Source organism: Scleropages formosus, chromosome 1, assembly GCF_900964775.1.
Source record: "Scleropages formosus chromosome 1, fSclFor1.1, whole genome shotgun sequence".
Taxonomy (NCBI): domain Eukaryota; kingdom Metazoa; phylum Chordata; class Actinopteri; order Osteoglossiformes; family Osteoglossidae; genus Scleropages; species Scleropages formosus.
The window spans coordinates 51,405,010-51,426,795 of NC_041806.1; the positions used below are offsets into that span (position 1 = coordinate 51,405,010).

The following is a 21,786-nucleotide window of genomic DNA, read 5'->3' on the forward strand; positions in this document are numbered from 1 at the left end:
TTTTAGCTCATCGCTAAATTCTTTTCCACTTATAATGAGCTCCCTCTGTCCCTCGGAGCTGCTGAACCCCTCAGCATTCAAAAAGTTTCAAAACGCACCTCTTTCTGACCCTTTTCTTTCCTGGTCTCCTAACTGTTCCTTAAGTCTTTACGACTTTCCTCTTTAAAAGAATTTAAAAAAAACCCTATCAATTCTGTATACAGCTACTTTTATATTGCACATTGGCAAAATTACCTGTGTGTGACAGTATCTCGTCGCTGTCTGGTGAAACACACTTTTGTTTACTTTGAGTTCTATATCACTTTGGAGAAAAGCACGTTCCAAAAGAATACGTGAAAATGTAAAATAAAGAAAAAAAAAGTTTGGAGAGAAACAGAATTTAGTGTTGGCCATCCTCATTCTACATTTGCTACTGTCTGTTTACTTTAATGCATCAAGAGTAATCTTTTTTTTTGCCCAGCGCCAGCAATTTTTCACCAGACTTGCTCAAAAAAAAGTCGAACCTCATGCAGCTGGAGTGTGGGTGTGAAAATATGTATGAACGTGAAAAGAAGCTGACATTTGGGTTACATGCATAATGCAGTTTGCTCAAGTAGGTTACAGGTTCGCATAATGTTACGCTCTTCAGTCCAAGTTTCTTCATTTTAGTCCATTACTCTTTCCTTACGTCCCAAAGAACTGGGAAGGATCCATTCAGTTCCCTGTAGGACACGAGCATGACATCACACTGTCATATCTGTCACAAAAATGATCATGTATAACTCACTTTAATGGCAGGTATGTTACATGTATGTTTCATTAGAGGTGATGGGCAACACAACAGACTGCTTATGATCCTCGCACACCTTCTTCACGGGTCTTTCGCCACCAGTCATTGCCGTTCCCGATTATTTTCTGTGACTGCATGTAGGAATTTATTTCTACAACATATCTCAATACGGAAGCTTAGTGTGTGCGTTCTCGGTTCTGGCTCCGTTGTGGTGGAACGACTTCCCCCTTCCACTCAGAACTGCTGAATCTCTGCCCACATTTTAAAAGGGTCTTAAAACTCACCTCCTCCAGACTCACTTCGCCCATCATCTCTTAAACTCATGTAAGGTGTAAATGTTCATGCTCTAAACTTTAAGATGATGCTGGATAAACCTTCACGCAGCTACTCCTGTAATGTAACGTAAATGTTTATATGTATCGCAGAAAAAAAGTACTAGGATGGTGATCAGAAATCGTCGATTTATGGATAAATTTTTATGCAGCTACTTGTGTGATGAACATTGGTTCGTATGGCGGAAAGAAACAAACTAACCGCACTGAAGAATCACACGCCTGCATCTAAGTGTCTCTTTCTGCTGATGTAATGAACAAATTGTATTTTCTATGAGATGTTCATCGCTTTGGAGAAAAGTGCTAATAAATACATGTAAATGTGTGTGTGTGTGTGCGCGTGTGTGCGGCGAAGTGAGCCACAGCTACAACTTTTTAAACGATTCGGCCGTTCAAACTTTCCCAGCTTTGCCCAGGGCAATGACGTCCAGGAGCCCTCGGCTAAGCTTTGTACCACACCTTCTCTTTCTTAAAACGGGGCGGCGCTGATCATAGCCCGGGGCCAAGCGGCCTAATATGGCTAATATATCCAACATATCCGTGAGAGAAATGACAGAAAGCGCGGCGCTGAGACCACGGGTGTCAAAAGCAATAAACGTTCACCTGGAAAAGGTGCCCAGGCCAGGTGGGGCCGTGGAGGAGCTCAGTACTTCTGTTACTGAAGCACACAGAACTGCTTCAGTTGATGAACTGCAGTTACCTGTGCTGTGGTGTCATCGCAGAGCTTACGCACGTACATGAGAGACAATTTTTTTTTAGTCTTTATACAGTAAGTGCATAAAAACACTTAAATGGTGCCAAAATATTTTTTTTTTTTTTATTAATTTTAGTAGATTTTTCTGTCCTGGAACAAATTATATTTCATTTTTTATTTTATTTTCAATTACCTTTAAGAAATAACGGTAACTGAAGCCCCTCGCAACAGGAATTTGCTTAATGGCTCTGATTTCACGGAATAAATTGATTCTGTTACGTGGGGCATGGATGTTTTCTTATTGCCGTGTTTCTACAGCTTTTTCGGCAACCAAATTATTCGTAATATATGGCACAACTTCATACTTTAAACATAATAAAAGAGATCAATAGCTTGTAGTCTGACACGTAATTCATGGAGCTGCAACTTCTAGAGCCCCATAACTGGCTTTGATGTTTTCCAAAAAGTCTCTCATAACAAAGACACATAAGAATGTGAACATTTACATGCGAACAACATGAAGATACAAAGGTACAAAAATTAAAAAAGCCTCAGTCTAATGCAATACCAATATGTCTGTCTAATAATCATCTATTATCATCACTTTAAACTTACCTGCCACAGTTACTGTAAGACCTTAACAAAACTGACTATGAAATAAAATGGCAAATAAAACTCATAAAGCGCAGTAAGTAACGTTTGAAGTTTTTCCGGAACAAGGACACCAAAAGAGCATCGCTGAAGGCGGAAAGTGCATCTCCTTTGAAAGAGAACAACTGAGGACGGGGATCTGTTGTCAAGTGAATATCGCACTTATGAATATTTAATTAAGGACACCTGGTAGGGGGGACTGGCGTTACACTGATTACCTCTGGAAAGCAAAAATTGTGTCGGGGGAGGAAAGAATAAAAACAAAATCAATACTTGTGCACAAATACACTGGAGGAGGAGGAGAGGGAGCAGTGGGTCGGGTTTCCCAGGCCTGGCGGGGCTGGAGATTTGCTCCTGAGTGAGCGGCGTGGTGATACAGCAAGTAGCGCTGCTGTCTCACAGTGCTTGCGTGGGGCGACAGGACGTGGGTTTGATCCCCGCTCAGTCTGTGTGGAGTTTGCATGTTCTCCCCGTGTCTGCATGGGTTTCCTCCCACAGTCCAAAGACATGCTGTTCAGGTTCACCCATAGAGTGTGTGAGTGACAGAGTGTGTGTGTGTGTGTGTGTTCCACTGATGTATGGATGAGTGACCCAGTGTAAATAGTGTATCTAGCAGTGTAAGTCACTGCGGTGAATAAGGTGTGTGGGCTCATAACACTACACAGAGTTCATTGGAAGTCGCTCTGGAGAAAAGTGTCTCTAAATAAATACTAAATGTGTGCTCTAAGGCTGTCCTTTGGGCCACACAATTCAGCAGGCTCCACTGCTCTCTCTCCGCTGGGGGCTCATAAAAAACATCAGGTAACGTCCGGGTTAGAACCACTCACTTTAGATGGGAAGGACTCGGGTTCAAATCCCACCTCCTGCTGTAGTGCCCCTGACCATGGTACTAACCCTGAAGTGATACAGTGATTTACCCATTTCTGCAGCAGGCTTGTTTTGCTGTAAGTAATTGAACTGTGGCAGCTGCTTTGGACGAAAGTGTCTTCTGATGAATAAATTAAAAAATGGGTAGAAAAGCGTAGTTGTCAGAATTTAGATTACAGAACCTTCATCACAGTGACCCCTCCCCCCTCCACCAACCCCCCAGGGCTCTAGAGATCTTCACTGTGCAGCAACACCAGTGCGTCTGTACAGCAACACAACCTGTACAGCAGTATCGGCTCATTCACATCGTCACACGCGGTCAAATTTAAAAGCTCATGTTGAATTTCCGGTGAGCAAAGGACAGAGCAGAGCAGAAACGAGACAAGAACCAGGCTGCTAAAGACAAGAACGATAACGTTTAAACCTACTTTTGCCACACACAAACGGTTAAGGAAATATTCTCCGGGTACAGCAACGTTTTAACTGATGTGCTGTGAAGATAATTGTGTTTGTAATTATAGCAATAGTATCAAGAACTTCATGGTTTCTGGCAGCAATTTTGCTGCCTGATGCCTTAATTATTCAATTATCAAAATGTCAAGTATTAAAATGTTACTCAGTTACTCCGACAATGTTAAGGAAACGTATGTGATGGACTGGTGTCCCATCCACAGTGTAACTGGGATAGGCTCCGCACCACCGCAGCCCTCATCAGAACTGGTCAATAAAACTGCGTCAGTGTAGTTTTCGTACATACATTTTGTCGGAATAAAAATAATTTGGAAACTAATAAACTTATTTTACTGTTTAGTAGATATTTTGAGGTGGGAAACACACACACACACACACACACACACACACACACACACACTTTCTGAACCGCTTGTCCCATACGGGGTCGCAGAGAACTGGAGCCTAACCTGGCAACACAGGGCGCAAGGCCGGAGGGAGAGGGGACACACCCAGGATGGGACGCCAGTCCATCGCAAGGCACCCCAAGCGGGACTCGAACCCCAGACCCATCGGAGAGCAGGACCTGGTCCAACCTACATTCTTCTATTTTGTATTAACACAGCTGCACAGTTTCAGGGTGGGGAAATGGTGGAGCAGCAGGTAGTGCCGGTGCCTCACCACTGCTGGGTTGTGGGTTCGAACGCAAGTTTGAGTCCAGCTCAATCTGTGTAGCTTGCATATTGTACTCATGTTCAAGTGGGTTTCCTCCAGGTGCTCTGGTTTCCTCCCACAGTCCAAAGGCATGTATTTTAGGTGGACTGGTGACTCTAAAAAGCCCTCTGTGTGTGTGTGTGTGTGTGTGTGTGTGTGTGTGTGTGTGACAGAGAGAGAGAAGCATTGTGCTGTAAAGAACTAGCATTGTAGAAATACACCTTGCGTCATGCCCTGTGCGTCCAGGATAGGCTCCTCACCCCCACCACCCCACTCCGGACAAGAGGTTAGTGAAAATGGAAAAAAAAATTGAATGAATCATTAAAGTTTCTTTCAGGTCAAAAGATTTGTTCACCCCTACTCTACCATCTGCTAAAAATATTTAAATATTTCACTTTGGGAACATATACTACACAGTTCATCCTTTTTCAAAACTGTAATTAGACCCTGAAAAGTGCATGTTTTAAATATTTGAAACAAAAAGTTAATGCAGTTAAAATGTGTCATTATAAGGACTGAATGTGATGGGTGGTCATTTTTAGCTCATGAATAAATAATGTTTCACGACAGATAATTAAGTGGATATAAACCCTATATTGTATACAGAATGTGGAGATAAAGAGGGAACTATGGAAAGTGAGATGAGGAAAAGTGAAATACCTCCTCGAAACGCCCCGGGAAACAACACTTCGCTTTTCCAAACGTGACTTGGGGATGCAGGCTGGTGCGAAGCGAGTGTTGCTTCCTGCAGGTCTACATTTCGTACATCTCCACAACGGAACGAGTCGTGTAATAAAGGCGACTGCCTGGAGAGAATCAAACGTTCTCCACCCCCCCACACGCTCTCCGCCCCAGTCGACTTCATTTAAATAGTGCCCAAGCTCCTCTCTGCCGACAATTTAAGCCTCCACCACAAATTCTTGCACTCAAACTGGGTCACATCCTTCACTGTGGTTCTAATTCAGACATTTCCGTGAAAGGAAACCGGTAAATTGGGTCCGTATGAACGGTATCGAGGCAACCGGAGATCCACCTGGGACCTTGGGACCTTCTTAATAGTCAAAGCCATTAAGACCTTAACCCTAACCCAACCCAACTCAGCCCAACCCAACCCAACTGCAGCAAAACCATTTCAGAGCCCTAACAGGCTGCTTGGGGGCCCAAAGGCTGTCGAACATCGTGCAGTTGAGAGCCAGTGCTCTTCGGGTGCTGAGAAGACAGTCCCGCAGTCCAACAAGTGTCCCCACTGAGACGCTTCCCCATCCATCGCGACTCTCTGAAGGAAGTGAGTGAGAGATGGAAAAGCTTGAGGGATCAGGAGGATTTTCTGGGGAGCCAATATGAACCGTCAGGTGTAATATAAATGCAGCTCTCCCATGATGGACTTGTTACGAAACCGCAAAGGCTGCCTTGGAAAGCAGCATCTCCATGCAGAAGCCACTGCAACTCAAAGTGGGTGATCCCACAGTCTGAATCTTGCGCTGGACACAAGGGGCCCAACTAAGAGCCTCAACACTGACAGTCATCTATCATAGCAGTTTGCAGGACCCACCCACCCACAAGTCAATTTACCATAGAGCTCCTGTCAATTCATTCAGTTTCTAGTCGGAATGTGGCACACACACAGACACACATACACACATTGTCAGAAACTGCTTGTCCCAAGCAGGGGTTGCAGTAAAGCGGAGCCTAACCCAGCAACGGAGGGCACGAGGCTGGAGGGGGAGGGGACACACCCAGGACAGGATGCCAGCCCATCACAAGGCACCCCAAGCAGGACTCAAACCCCAGACCCACCACATAGCAGACCCCAGCCAAACCTGTAGTGCCGCTGTGTCACCGCACCCCCCCCCCCCCCCCCCCCCCCCCAGCATGCTACATGTTTGTGTTAAAAAAAAGCACAAGTAACAGCTTAAAACCACTTAAACATGTTGCTGGGGAGATGATGAATTTGTGACTTTTGGGATGCAGCATTTGTTCAGATCAGCAAGAAATAGGAACAGAACAAGAATCTAACGCAGTCATCCAGTATTCATGCAGTATATCCAATATCCACCCAATTCATCCATTATTTGGGAGAAATATTTTCATTTGTACCTGGGTGAAACAGAGGCTCTGTTCCCCATGGGATGCAAATGGAGACTTTACCCATTAGGAAGCAACACTGAGAAGCTGACCCTGGGGGCAATTATTTCAGTGACCACCAGTTATCACTTATTTCCCATGTGAGGAGCTCCAGTTTGCCAGATGTGTTTCCACTTATTTTTCGTAACCCTTATAAAAATATGCAACATGTCCAGAACCTCTCCAAAAAACAGAAATGCAAATAAAAACTACAGTGGACATAACAGCATCATGACACTGCCCTGCAGGAGCATCCAGCACTGTGGCAGAGTCTGCTGGGAGTTTCCCAAGACCCTGATTTCCCACTCATTATAATAAGTAAATAAATAAATAAAGAGGAAGACAAATATGTAAAGAAAAAAACAAATATTTTTAAAGCATACTGACTGACATTCTTATTAATTTATATTCATCTGACACACACATTTATGCTAGATGAGCTACAACAGCACACAGACGCAACACGCGCACTCACAAATACTCACAGAGCCAGATTCGAACCCATGTCCGCATGCTCAGCCCAGGAACTGCGCTGCACCACCATGCCGCCCAGTATAACAACACTACATTAATATGTAACATTTGAGACTGTAGTGGGTGTTTCTCTCGTTGTCTGTCCTTCTCTCTGCAGCTCCGTTCCCCTCACTGCGCTGCTGTGCTCCTCGTAGCTCCATCATAGTGTTCAGTGCTACTCCGGCACACAGCTATGTTACAAGCATGTTATATATTGCTATAATTATACACACACAGATTTACACCTATATCTCTCTCTCTCTCTCGATATACATACATATATATATATATATATATATATATATATATATATAGATATGCACACATACAAACATGTATTTGTACATATGACATGTATACATATATACACACATATCATATGTATATACATATAAGCACAGATATAGCCAATAAACCCATATATATATACTCAAATATATAGTGAAAATATATAAGTTAAGAGAATAACTGAGAAAAAACAGTAGTTACAGGATCAAATCATAATTAGCAAAAATGTAAATGTGCACTTAGCTCCTAATAAATCCCTGCATGTCATTTGCAGCCAGCGCTGCCCGGCGGTTTATGGCCACAGAGCGTCTGGTGACAGAAATGGCCGTTAACTGAAAAGCACAGGAATCACAACAGTCGTGATGGGTGTTGATGGGTGTTGAAGGCGCCCCATCGCAGGGCTCCATCATGCACCTCATCAATAGCCCACAAAGAGCAGACTGGGCATCGCAGTGAGCAGCAGCGTCCAAGACAAGTGGGCAGAAGAAAAGGCGCAAAATGCGCGCTTTATCCTCGCGTAAAAGTAGGGTGAAGAGCAGTAATCGAACATATTAACTCACTTAATCGGAAGGTAATGCTGTAAATAAGGGCACTGAAAATGTAAACCGGACTATGAATGACGGAGATGAATAGGATATGCTTTACCCTGCTTTACACTGCTGCTAGTAGATATTCAGCAGGTGATACTGATCATCGTGAAGCGCTTCTTCTTATTTTATCATATGTGGAAAATGTATCCAAAGTTTTTTTAATTTATAAACCCTCCATTCGTATAAAAAGTATATTGGTCATTTTCGTTTCTTGGAATATCACATCTCAGTGATGAACAGGATACTTGTCTACTGCTGTCTGCTATTGGAAAGGGGTCAGCTAATCATTTTTCAGTCCCCCCCCCCCCCTTATTAAATGCCTACGTGATTTTTTCTGAAAACTTGCTCGTCAAAATCCGTTGTACGGATAACAGACTGATAAATCAATGAGGAGACGGGAGCCTTGGAACGTCTTGCCGTTGAAATACTGAAATATTGTTCGTCCGTCATCGCGATGCGTAAAGACGCATCTCATCAACTTTTCATACGTGTTTATTTTCGCCGTTTCCTGCACGCGACCGCCCTTTCTTTGGGGGGCAAAACACGGCATCAAAACTGATCTCTCAAGTTTCTGCGCGTCTCTTTCAGCCCGAATGAGGTAAAAAAAAACACAGGTATGGAGAGAAAAGTGCCGCAGGAGCGGCAGCGTCTCGCCGTAGTGCCGTGCGCAGGACGAAATCACGGCGCGTTCACACGGTCACACACACAGATTCGCCCCGAAGAGACCCGCGCGCTGTGTATTAATCACCTCTTTTTTTTTGGGGGGGGGGGGGAGGCGGTGTAAGCGCGCAGAAGCTACTCACCGAGGAAGATGAGCTGAAACAGGTAAATTCCCACAACGTCCATCCTGACGCGCGTCGCCCCGTTCGCGCGTCGCCCCGTCGGTTCGTCCACAATCCCACACGGACGCGGCTCAGTCCTCGCGGCGCGTTCCTCCCCAAAATCAGCAGCAGGACGAAATCACGGCGCAGCTCTGACGGATTGTGGTCCCGCAGGCGCGCAGTCCGCACTCCCACATACGGCTTTTCCCCGCGAAACTGTCCAGGAACAGCTGGCTGTCCCGCTCCGCGGCCGCGCCGAGCGCGCGCGCGCACTCACACACTTTCACACACACACACACACACACACGCACACACACGCACACACTTACACTTATATAATAAGCGGTCGGGGAAGGGAAAAGGGCTCCGCCAGCCTGCTGCGCGAGCGGCTCGCCTTCAAAGTGGGTCTAGGACGGGCGGCAGCGTCGCGCGCGGACGAGACGAGGAGCCCGTTAAAAGTTCACATCGGGGGACGAGAGCGTCGGGCGCCTCCGTTGCGGGGGGTCGCTTGCGCTCAGTTGGGAGCTCCCCGCCACTTTAACGCGTGAAATCCGGGCAGCATCGCGATCGTGACGGCGCGATACCGACGCGTCTCGTCTCCCGGTCCTCGTGCGCTCTACTAGTCTCCGAGCCTCGCCGGGAACGTGCGCCGCGCGCCCGCGCGCGCGCGCACACCGTCGCCGCCGCCGCGCCGGAGAGTGACGGCAGAGGGGAGGGGGAGTCCGCGGCGACGGACGGACGGAGCGCGGGGAGGGCGAGCCGCTTTAAGTGGTTTCACTCCATCAGGGATTATCATACATTACAAACACTGCACGCGCATAACTGGAACAACCCGCGCGTGGCAAACCGCCCCAATATTCACTTTACTCCACTCGGATCTATAGTTACTGTAGGCACGTTGACATCATATTAACACCGCATGCAGTGCATCAGGAGGCACGACGGAGCAGCGCAGTTCGGAACCCAGAAATACTCAGTATTTAGCAGTATTATACTGCTCTTACACTGCTATTACTCTGCTGTTACGCTGCTGTTACGCTGCTATTACGCGCTCGCGCGCCTCTCTGCACCCTTTGCGGCGCTTCGCGGCTTTGGCGCGGAGCGGCGCGCGCTGACAGCGGGCACGCGGCGCAAAACACGACGGCACTGTGTTCTACTGCAGAGTAATTTAACTTTGTCAGCGGCGTGGTTAAGGCACCCTGCACTGTGCGCCGTCCAGGGTGCTCCAGGTGAGCCGCGTCCGAGGTGCCCCCATCCATCTGAATGGCACTTCAGCACGTGTGTGTGTGTGTATGTTGGGCACGCGCCTGTGCTGCAGCAGCAATGGGATTTTGTATTAAAGTAAAACAGAGTACGGAAAACTGAGGAACAGCTCTGTACCACAGAACTCTTTAGCTGCTTGGCTGAAAGTGAGCTCAGTTTGTCACGAGACCTATTTCTCTGTGTGTGTGTGTGTGTGTGTGTGTGTGTGTGGGAGAGCGAGAGAGAGCGATTGCCCTGCCATGGAGTGATGCCCCCCAGGGTGTACCCTGCCTCGCGCCCTGTGATTCCAGGCTACGCTCCAGACCACTGAGACCCTGCGCGCGAGAAGCATTTAGTAATAATGAATGAATAATGAAGTGTGTAACTGTCGCATTTAAACTATACCAAAAATCTCCACCAAAGTAGAGCTAGAAGTAAAACTGTTTTCGAGGGTGTGTGTGTGTGTGTGTGTGTGTGTGTGTGTGGGGGGGGGGGGGTTTCATGTTTGACATGTCAGTTTCAGGTTCTTTAATTTGCATTAATTATTTTGCTGTCACTTTTCTCTGAAGCAATGTATCAGTTTATACAGCTGGGTAATTTTTACTGCATCATTTTATAGAAAATACCTTGCTGACAGCAGAAGGAGGATGGATTTGAACCTGGGCCCTTGAGTGCAATACAGCAGCTTTAACCACTATGCCACCTGCTGTCCCCTACTTGGTACTTCTACTGTATGGTGTCTTGCAACAGTAACTCAGAGGGCACTCTGCTAAATTAATACATTTTAATACGGACAACAGGTGGCGTAGTGGTTAGAGCTGCTGCCGGACGCTCAAAAGGACCCAGCTTCAAATCTCCTGCAGCAGCATCCTTGATCAGCATCATAACCCTGACCTGATACACTAAAAATTACCCAGCTTTCCCACAAAAATTGTCTGTGTAGTAAGGTTTATATATGTATTTGTTCCCCTATTTAACTTGAGTCTTGAGGATAAGTTTACTTTTTTGCCGCAAAGTGCAAATTTGTTCTCTGCATATCTAATATCATGTTCAATAATCACATAAAATATTTAATTTTTTAAAGTAAATTTTTGCTTTCCTTTCTCCATGATCTGGAAGTATCTATATCAGTTTTTTGTGAACTATATTTGTGTAATTTTATTGATTTAGAGAGACAAGTTTCGGGGGGGTGCTGGAGTGATTCTTACATGGGGGAAGCAGTGACCCTAAAGGTGGCCCTGCCTGCGGTCCCTGGACAAATGGACACTCCTGCTTCCATGAGGTCACCAGAGAAACAGCTGTCACACGGTCCATAAGTGTCTGAGGGACAGGAGCAAAGGGAAGTTTTGCACCATAAAACACTTTATACAGCTGCTATAAGTTGTTCTCTGATTCGCTGCAAAACTGCATGAGAAGACAACACACACACACACACATTTTCTGAACCACTTGTCCCATACAGGGTCACAGGGAACCAGAGCCTACCCAGTAACACAGGGCGTAAGGCCAGAGGGGGAGGGGACACACCCAGGACAGGACGCCAGTCCGTCACAAGGCACCCCAAGTGGGACTTGAACCCCAGACCCAGTGAAGAACAGGACCCCATCCAACCCACTGCGCCACCGCGCCCCGGAAGACAAAACATTAATTTAAAAAGCAAGCTGATCTATGTTAGAAATTCATTTCAGCTCAGCAGACAGCACTAGTGCCTCCTCATGACTGGGATGCCAGTTTAAATCCAGGTTGGAATTCAGCAGAATTCTGTTTGCATGTTTTCTCCAGGTGCTCTGGTTTCCTCCCATGGTGCAAAGACATGTTTTAGGGAAATTGGTAACTGTAGTGTGTTTGTGCAACTGGCCTGCCTATGTAACCTACCATGTGCCTTATGCTTTGGAATAGGTTCTACACCCCTCTGATCCTGCGTCAGGACAAGTGGTTGTTGATAATGAACAAGTGTTTATAGAAGCCATTGCTGTGGGTACACACGGTACCACGGTAACTAACTACTAGAAAATGGAAAGTAGATCACAGAGCTATAGCTCATATTCAGTGTCTACACTCCTGCAATAATGTAAAAGAGGAACATGGAGATGTTAAAACTGTAACCACATTTACATAACACTACTTTATTACTAAAAAAAAACATATGATAGTGCAGCTACTCCAAACATAGAAATGGATACATTGTCACCTTCACTAACCACCTTTCCTGGTCAGAGCTGTGACAGTCCACAGCCTACTCAGAATCCCTGGGTGCAAGGCTGGGGGGGGGTTTGGGGTGTACCTCCCGAACTGGATGAAGGGCCATCGTGGAGTCACCCCAAACACACACACACACACACACACACACACACACACACACACACACACACACACTCACCCATGCTCACAATTAGCATTGCCACCAGACCTGAATTGCATGTCTTTGGACTGTAGAAGGAAACCAGAGCACCGAAAGGAAACCCACACAGGTACAGGAAAAACATACAGACTCCACACAAACGGATCTAGGGTCAAACCTGCGAGATCAAACCTGAGAAATATGACTAAAGGAGGCATAATTAGCGACTGTACGTATGTATATAAAAATATAATGAAAACATGGCTTAAACATTTAAATCCACAGAGAATGTACATAAGCTTAAAAAATATGTGACTGGTGTTATTGTGCACTGAAGAACAAACAACACACACCTATAAGTAAAAGTGCAACACAGTAGCCATAATGAGAAAAGGAGAACTGTGGGAATTGGAGTCCTTTAGATCAGGAAGAGCCCATTTACAAAAGGGGCGATTAGTAGCAAACTAGCTTCATGTTCATTATTTCAATTAAATAAAAGAAAAAAGAAAACGCTGCACCTTGGAAGAATGTTATTAATTTTTTCATCCTGGCGCACTTAAGAAAAGAGGAAGGAATATTAATTTTTAATTATGCTGTGAATGAACTGGTTGTGGGCGGAGCCTCTTCAATATATCTTGCCTCGTTTCAGAAGGATAGCAAAAAAAAGAAAGAAAAAAAAAGGGTCAAAGAGGTGGGATTATTTCTTTAATTTTTTTTTTTTACAGCACTGGTTTATGTGAAATATTTCATAATATTATTTTATTATAGCATCTCGTAGTCTCTGAGGGTCTTCCTGTTAAAGCAGTTGTTTAACTGGCGAGATGCTTGAGCATAAAGATCAATATTATTGAGTTATTCATGTTTTTAAATAGTGCAGTGATTTTGTTTGGGGTGTAATTTTTTGGTGGATCCACATTACCTTCCACTGGACCCCTCTGCACGGCCAAGGCATCTGTGACACTCTTCCTTTGCATACGGTGGACGTCAATGGTATTCAATGTCAAATTTAGTCAAAGCGAAAGTGAAAGGCAAAGTGTCTTTATTGTTATTTCAATCATATACAGCTGGTACGGTATATAGTAAAAGAAACAAAGGTCCTCCAGAACCATGATGCTACATAAAAGAACATTATGTTACAATATATTACAATGCTACATTAAAATATATTTTAATATATACAATAAAAAATATATTTATTGCAGAGCTACTTATTAAATAACTTGTGAAAAGCAAGAGGCATCTCACCTGCGAATGCTCTTTGAAAACTCCAGGTTTTTACTTTTAAAACAGAAACCTTTTTGCAGTTTTAGTATGAGCTCCTTTTTTGAAATGTACGTTTGTGACTTGGGTGAAAGGTTATCTGAACGGATCGGCCAAGAGGTGGGTGTTGTCGCACTGAAATGTAAATATCACCTTATGGACATGCAGCGTCAGCGAGCGGGCCTCTGACGCAACGCAAGGTGCTTTAGCATTCTGCAGCAGCGCTCGCGTCACATGTGCTGGAGAATGTGGAGCCTGGACCACAAGAGTTTGCATCATTCTCCCAACTTGAAATCATCAAGTCAGCACCGGCGTGTGCAATTACATAAAAATGTCGAGCGCACAGTTTCCCGTCTCGGATGCTGTCCGCTCATTTCTCTCACATTCGAAGGCTCTACGAGTTCAAGTGGACTTTTTTTTTTTTTTGTGGGAGAATGATGTCACAGATGCCAAATCAGTGCAATTCTCACTGCTGGAAAGTGCAACTGCAAGGGCAGCCCCCCCCCCCCCCCCACCACAAGATTGAAGTTTCTCCTGTCTCTTCTCTCTGTTTATTGGGCAATTAATGTGAGCAACATTCTTCATCAGGGTGGCAAAGCAAGTAGTGCTGCTGTCTCACAGCACCTGGGTAGTGCGAGAGGACATGGGTTTGATCCCCGCTCAATCTCTGTGGAGTTTGCATGTTCTCGGGGTGCTCTGGTTTCCTCCCACAGTCCAAAGACATGCTGTTCAGGTTCACCCATAGTGTGTGAGTGACAGAGAGAGAGTGTGTGTGTTCCACTGATGTATGGATGAGTGACCCAGTGCAAGTAGTGTATCTAGCAGTGTAAGTCACCGTGGTGAATGAGGTGTGTGGGCTCATAACACTACATAGAGTTCACTGGAAGTTGCTTTGGAGAAAAGCGTCTGCTAAATAAATAAAGGTAGTAATTTCTTTGGAGCTGATTGTTACAAACTAATCAAATGCTTTCTTCGCAAGTGCATTTAACACGTTGCTGCCACGTTTCCATCATTATTATCACTGCAATTATTATATTACAGCTAATTGTTCTCCATTTGTTTTTCATTGCTTTCCACCTGGCACTTTGCCAAACATGTGTGCCAGGTGAATCGACAAACTCTGTTTACCTTGTGTGCGAAGTTATGTAACTCGCACAGAATATAGTCTTAATGCTGCTTTAGGGCACTCAGCTGGTGTGTGAAAAATGTCTTAATATTTTTATTGCTGTGATGCTGAAAACCTGGTGAAAATGCTTGTTTTACACAGCCGTGTTTCTACTCGTGGAGAGGTCCTAGCTTAACAGCACGTCTTTTATTCTAATTATGGACTGAGGTGGTTACATTTTTACATTTACATTCATTTATTTATCAGACACTTTTGTCCAAGGTGACTTCCACTGAACTCTATGTAGTGTTATGAGCACACACCTTATTCACCGCGGTGACTTACACTGCTAGATACACTACTTACAATGACTCATTCATCCATACATCAGTGGAACACGCACTCTTTCACTCACACACTATGGGTGAGCCTGAACAGCATGTCTTTGGAGTGTGGGAGGAAACCAGAGCACCCAGAGGAAACCCATGCAGACAAGGGCAGAACACACAAACTCCACACAGACTGAGTGGGGATCAAACCCACGTCCTCTCGCACCACCCAGGTGCTATGAGACAGCAGCACTACTCGCAGTGCTGCCCAAAAGTCAGCTGGTGCTTTTTTTTAAACCACCTTACAGTTATCTATACAATCATTGTAACAACTTAGGATAAATACCTTGTTTAAGGGTACTACAGCTGGACAGGGATTTGAACCTGCATCCTTTAGGTCCAGGGCCAGCATCGCTCACCCCTACACCACATGCTACTAGGGGGGACTTATGTCACACGTCTCATTTTCTGGAAACACATTGTTTATTAAAAGAGTTGGAATTGAAGTTTTTTTTTTTCCCCCAGTTTGAGGTTCTTTGGAGTTTCAGTAATAAGGCACATAAAGATTCAAAGGCTCATTTATTACAGTTCTCACCAGATGTTGTCCAGCACTGATGTGAAGGCTTCTGCAAACGATGTGTGGCAGCGTTGATGTCGATGTGCCCATGTGTCCAGAGGTACTTTATGTTCTAGAACTCTCTACAACATGCTGCATCACATGGCCACAAAAAAGCTTATAAAGATGAATAACATATGGCAGCAATGAATAATATAATAAAGAATATTTCACTGGAAGGGGGGTGCGGTGGCGCAGTGGGTTGGACCACAGTCCTGCTCTCCGGTGGGTCTGGGGTTCGACTCCTGCTTGGGGTGCCTTGCGATGGACTGGCGTCCCGTCCTGGGTGTGTCCCCTCCCCCTCCGGCCTTACGCCCTGAGTTGCTGGGTTAGGCTCCGGTTCCCCGTGACCCCGTATGGGACAAGCGGTTCTGAAAATGTGTGTGTGTGTGTATTTCACTGGAGAACAAATGTTTTCAAAAGTTTTGCTTTCTGGAAACTTTTTGGCAATTATGACGTGTCGGCATCATTATGCGATTCAACGTTCCAAGTTCAAAAAACAGAAGCTAATTTCATATTTTCTCAAATTCCTATATAACACAGTCAGTCTGGAACTATATTTGTGGTTTGCTTGACGCTGCCTATCATAATTACCAAAAATCTTTCAGGAAGCAAAAAGTTTTCTGTCCAGTGAAAGAATATTGTAATTAGAAGTCAATTGAAATAATGACATGTGAGCAGTAATATAGCAGAGTGAAAAATAAAAATCTAAAAGATAAAGACACTCCAGCAAATCAGGTGTTTACTGACTTGGCCTGTTTTCTCTATTTACTGCATTTACCAAAGAGAGATTCAGGGTTTTCACTCTTTCACTCTTTCAATTCAGTTTTATTTGGGATTAAATATTACACTGTTAGGGGGTGCGGTGGCGCAGTGGGTTGAACCACAGTCCTGCTTTCCGGTGGGTCTGGGGTTCGAGTCCCGCTTGGGGTGCCTTGCGACGGACTGGCGTCCCGTCCTGGGTGTGTCCCCTCCCCCTCCGGCCTTACGCCCTGTGTTGCCGGGTTAGGCTCCGGTTACCCGTGACCCCGTATGGGACAAGCGGTTCTGAAAATGTGTGTGTGTGTATTACACTGTTGCGACTTCTGTTGCAGAGTAAAGTATGAAGTTATGAGCATCAGTTAAAGCACCTGACACTTCTTGCCACTCCATGCTGTGCAGACAGTTAAGTGACGCCTACTATTTCACAGCTACGGCTGCACATTTCATTGTCATCCACCCCGAAGACAGAACAAGAAGGAAATAGTAGTGCCTCTTTATTTATCATTTCTCTCTGGTTCCATTCATATATGCGACTAGAACTGGCAAAAATATTCGGTGAGATTCATTGTTCCAAAGCTACAGAAAAAGAGGTGACTGGAAAGGGGGCACATATTTTTTTCACGCCAATGTGTCAGTGAAGCCATCAATTCCGAAGGAGTGGGGGGTGATAGTTAGAACTACTACCTCTGAACTTGGAGGGCAGAGGTTTAAATCCTGCCTCTTGCAGCAGAACCCTTGAGCAAGGTGTTTACCTTGAACTGATAGAGTAAAAATTAACATGCTGTATAAATGGGTGAATCGGTGTAAGTTGCTTTAGAGAAATGAAGTTTAGGTGCTAAATTGTTGTACACTTCAGGGTGGGTATATAGTTTTGAATGTTCACCCCATCGGTCCCCTGTGGAGTGGCACAGTGAGTAGTGCTGCTGTCTCACATTGCCTGGGTGCTGTAAAAGGAAGTGGGCTCGATCCCCGCTTGTGTTTGTGTGGGTTTCCTTTGGGTGCTCTGGTTTCCTCCCACACTCCAAAGACTTGCTATTGAGGTTCACCCCTAGTGTGTGAGTGACAGACAGAGAGACTGTGTTCCACTGATGTATGGGTGAGCGACCCAGTGTAAGTAGTGTATCTAGCAGTGTAAGTCACCGCGGTGAATAAGGTGTGTGGGCTCATAACACTACAGAGAGTTTGTCGGAAGGCACTTTGGACAAAAAGTGTCTGCTAAATAAGTAAATGTAAATGTGAAAAGGAAGCTCGAAAACACAAAGTCCCAGGTTCGATTTGGGCGGATGAGATGGCTGAGGCTGTTTGCTGGCAGCGGTGCTTTCGGTGAGAAGGGCACTGAAGATGTGGGTGGAATGAAGGTGTGAAGTATGTGTCTCTCTGTGTGTGTTGCATCCTCAGACGAAGCCTGCAGTGAAACGAGGCAGGTGGCTGAAGCGCACGCTCTGGAGAAGGTGCACCAATGTGTTCGTTCCTGCTGGGCCTGTGTAGGTGTTGTGCTTCGAGCGTAAGGTGGAAGAGTTGGGTAACCAGGGTAAGAGTTGGCCATATCGAAATTAGAGGGAAAAAAGTTAAAACGCTGTCTTTTTTCTTTTTTTTAAAATGAATTATTATCCAGAGTTTTGATTTGATGGATTCACCTGCTGTGGAGGCTGCTGGTCCCAGTCATCTGGATTCGAAGAGATCCCACAGGCCCTGGAGCACCACGTGGAATACCAGCCTTTTAATGCTCTCCTCCTCTAAAGCCCCATCTCTGATCCACCAGACCTACGGCACAGCTGGTGCATTATTTATTCTCCTTGATGATAAATCCACCGCTCTGTACATATCCTGTAACCAATCCAGGCAGCTGGAGCCCTGCTCTGTGGTGGTGCAGCGTCGGACCTGAACCGGCGCTTTGTGAGAACGTTTCTCCTGCGATGGGGATGGATTCAATCTTCTCGCATGGCTGCAGTTGGGCTTAGGGTTCGGAAAAGCCTCACGGTGACTTCGGGTCCTTATAGCTCCCCCTGGTCCTTATAACTGCCCTTTGCATCTTCGGGCTGAAGTTCATGGGATGTCCATCACAGAGTGTGCAGTTGAAAAGCTGCGTTGTGATTCAAGCTGAGATCTAAGGTGAGACACCTGTCACACCGAGGCCATCTAGATATCACAGAGGTTCAGGGGTTCAGCTCTCGCTCCATTTCAGGCCTTCGCTGCTCTATTCGAGATGGTTGGTGAGGAACAGTTTGATGGAATTGGGCCATCTGTCACCTTTGGCCCATTGCAGTAGACGTGCAGGTATCCAACAGATCACTTGAGCTCCTCTGAATGATATTAGAAAAAAGCAACAGGTAACATAACGCTTCAAGACCTGAAACTGACAAAATTGTGCAGATGTCTTGTTTTCGTACCTTGGGTTTGGTCCTACAACATTAATGGTTTACCAGATGTCCGGGTGAGCTTGGCATTCACACTGCAAATGTTTCATCACCACTCGAGGTGACATCATCAGTGCTCAATGTATGACATCATCAGTGCTCAGTGTGTGACATCATCAGTGCTCAATGTGTGACATCATCAGTGCTCCACACATTGAGCACTGAATATGTCACCTCGACTGGTGATGACACGTTGGCAGTCTGAATACCAAGCTCGGCGAACACCTGGACATCTGGATCAACAACCCGAGCTACAAACACCATCAACCTTCTCCACCTTTTCTAATTCATGCTTTACGTGTAAAAACGTAAGAATCAAGAAGGAGACAAAAACATCAGATTCTCATCTTTTATTCTGGCAAATAGGAAAGATCAGCAGGTAACAGGCATCCCATCCAGGGTGAACCCCGCATGCCTCCTCTAAACCGTCCCAATTGGACAAGTGGTTACATTTAACTGACTCTTTTGTCCAAAGCAACTTAGTGTTAAGCTGCTTACAGTGATTTATCCACTTATACAGCTGGGTAATTTTTAGTGTATCATCAGTTCAGGGTAAATACCTTAATCAAAGGAACCATAGCAAGAGGGGGATTTGAATTTACAATCTCCACGTACAGAAGTGGCAGTTCTGACCGTAATGGATGTATGGATGGATGATGTCGTCTTGCGCAGCAGTCCAAGTGGTTTACCTTATGTAACCGGTCCAGTAGCGGTGAAACATCGTGATCCAGGACAATACATTAAGCAGGTGGAACATGTTTGACGCAGGTGTTACACCGTTATTACCGAACACATGTGCGCAGGCGTCACACCCCTGACTAATGGCTGTGTCCTTCTCTCCCAACACAGCAACCAAGGTATTTTTTCACACCTAACAGCCAGTAATGGCAGAGGAAGCCCAGGATTTCCTGAGCGGGTCCTCAGGATCCGCAACATCTTTGGGTGAGTGATTGATATCAGTGTCCTCGTGCGCCCCTCCCAGCCTGGTCCCGGGCGCGATGCACAACACGTCTCCTTACCGAGCGTTTGCATTCAGTCTGACGGATTCCCGGCGGGATGCTCGCCGCTCCGTCCGAAATCTGTCAGACTCTGGCAGCGATGATAAAACGCCATTTCCAGAAGAGGGACTTTGAAGATAAAGTGCTGGGATTCTAATTCTGTTATGTGGCTGTGATCAATGTATTAATTCAAGGATTTAAGTCCTCCATAAACAGATAGAATGGTCATTTTAAGGGTTACTTTGGACTGCGCTTCCCTCACGGAGCACTAGCGATGTTTCAGAGATGGTGAAGCCCAGAGTACATTTACCTGACACTTCTCTCCGAACTGGCTTACAATGTTAAGCGACTTACAAGTATTTACCTAATTAATTTTTACCTAATTTTTACTGGACCAAATTAAGGTAAGTATCTTGCCCAAGGGTATAATGGCTGGAAGTGGGTCCAAAGGCAGCAGCTCCAACTGCTATGCCATCAGCTGCGGTACAGTCAGAGTGACCTCAAGGCTTTAGATTCGAAGAGTAGAGTGATTTTATGGAATTGCAGGAGCCTTGAATTATTTTTAAGAAACAGAGGAAACTCCTGCTGTAAACAGTTGTGAAAACAGGTGAACTGAATGAATTGGACACGAACCGCACAATAAAGGCAGACCATGCCTTAGAATTATTAAAACAGAAGAAAAAAAAAACACATTTTTGGAAACGAGACAGGATGATTTCATTATTTCAGTGCTGAATTGCCCTAAATATAACTTCATCGCTTGATTGTGTGGTTTGAGCAAAGCGGCCCAGTGCCAGTCTGGAAGGAGGAATGAACTTTGTTGCGTTTCTTTATGTAAAAGGGGCAGCTGGTAGCACAGGGGTTCAAGGTTGCTGGTTTGAATCTCACCTACTGCTGGAGTACCCTTGAGCAAGATTCTTACCCTGAATTACTCTAGTAAAATTACCCAGGTGTATGAAGGGACAAAATGCTGAGGAGTCACTTCACATTGTAAGTAGCTCTGGAGAAAAGCGTAAACTAATGAGTAAGTGTGAAACCCTGGAAATGCTCAAGTGGGCTGCTTTTGTGTCAGACTGGATAACAGTTATCATCCTCTTTTGCTTCCTTTCTCCGTCAGATATTGCATGTTAGATGTGGGAAGACAAACGACAAAAGGAGAATGCAGTATGTTAGTGGAAACCAGGGAACCTTCGTCGGAGCCACGCATTTCTCAGAATAAACATGCGAGTTATGTAAGACATGGCGAAACACCTTGTTCTCTCTCGTTTTTGAATTATTTGAATTATTCATTCATTCTATGTGTGAAAAATAAAAATAAAGAAAAGGAAGCGATCAACAGCATTCTTCAATTTGCCTTATATCCAGACTGGGGGTGCGGAGAGTTAACAGCCGCATCATTACAGTGAACGACGTCCACGTTCGTGAAAATACCGTATTTTCAGGAAGGTGCGTTTACACTGGACCCCTAGAGGTTCTTTTATTTATTTTTTCCCTCTTTTCTGTTGCTTTCTGTCTTTTTTTCCCCAGACTGGTCTTTAAAAATCCCATTTTGCTTGCTATTCCTCCTGTTAACTGTTGCACACTATGTATTTCGTTTTTTGGCCAAGTTCGTCGAGTACCTTGTTTGTAAGGACAACGTAAGTAAACTGGGTGGAGAAATTAATTTAATTCAGTTATATGACTTCAATATTTACTTGGTACAAGCTGGGTTTCTTCAGCTATACAAAGAAGAAGAAGATTCTTGTGGCACAATGGAGTGTACAGGCAACAATATTGTTTTTTTTTTTTTTTCCCTTTTGTTGGCCCACTTTAGGACAAAGACATTTTTTTAGCTGTTATTTTTCATAAAGACAAGCTAAAAATGTAAAGAAAAATATTACAATCAATTTAAATTCTGGAATCT

General features: G+C 45.0%; 1 long non-coding RNA gene across 1 annotated transcript; it reads left to right on the forward strand.

Moving 5' to 3' along the window:
- The first annotated feature begins 8,760 nt into the window (after positions 1-8,760).
- Positions 8,761-21,069, forward strand: LOC108921015 (uncharacterized). Its single transcript, XR_001965024.2, has 3 exons — positions 8,761-8,817; positions 19,735-19,827; positions 21,001-21,069. It is a non-coding gene; the product is annotated as an uncharacterized LOC108921015 (long non-coding RNA).
- The last annotated feature ends 717 nt before the right edge of the window (positions 21,070-21,786 follow it).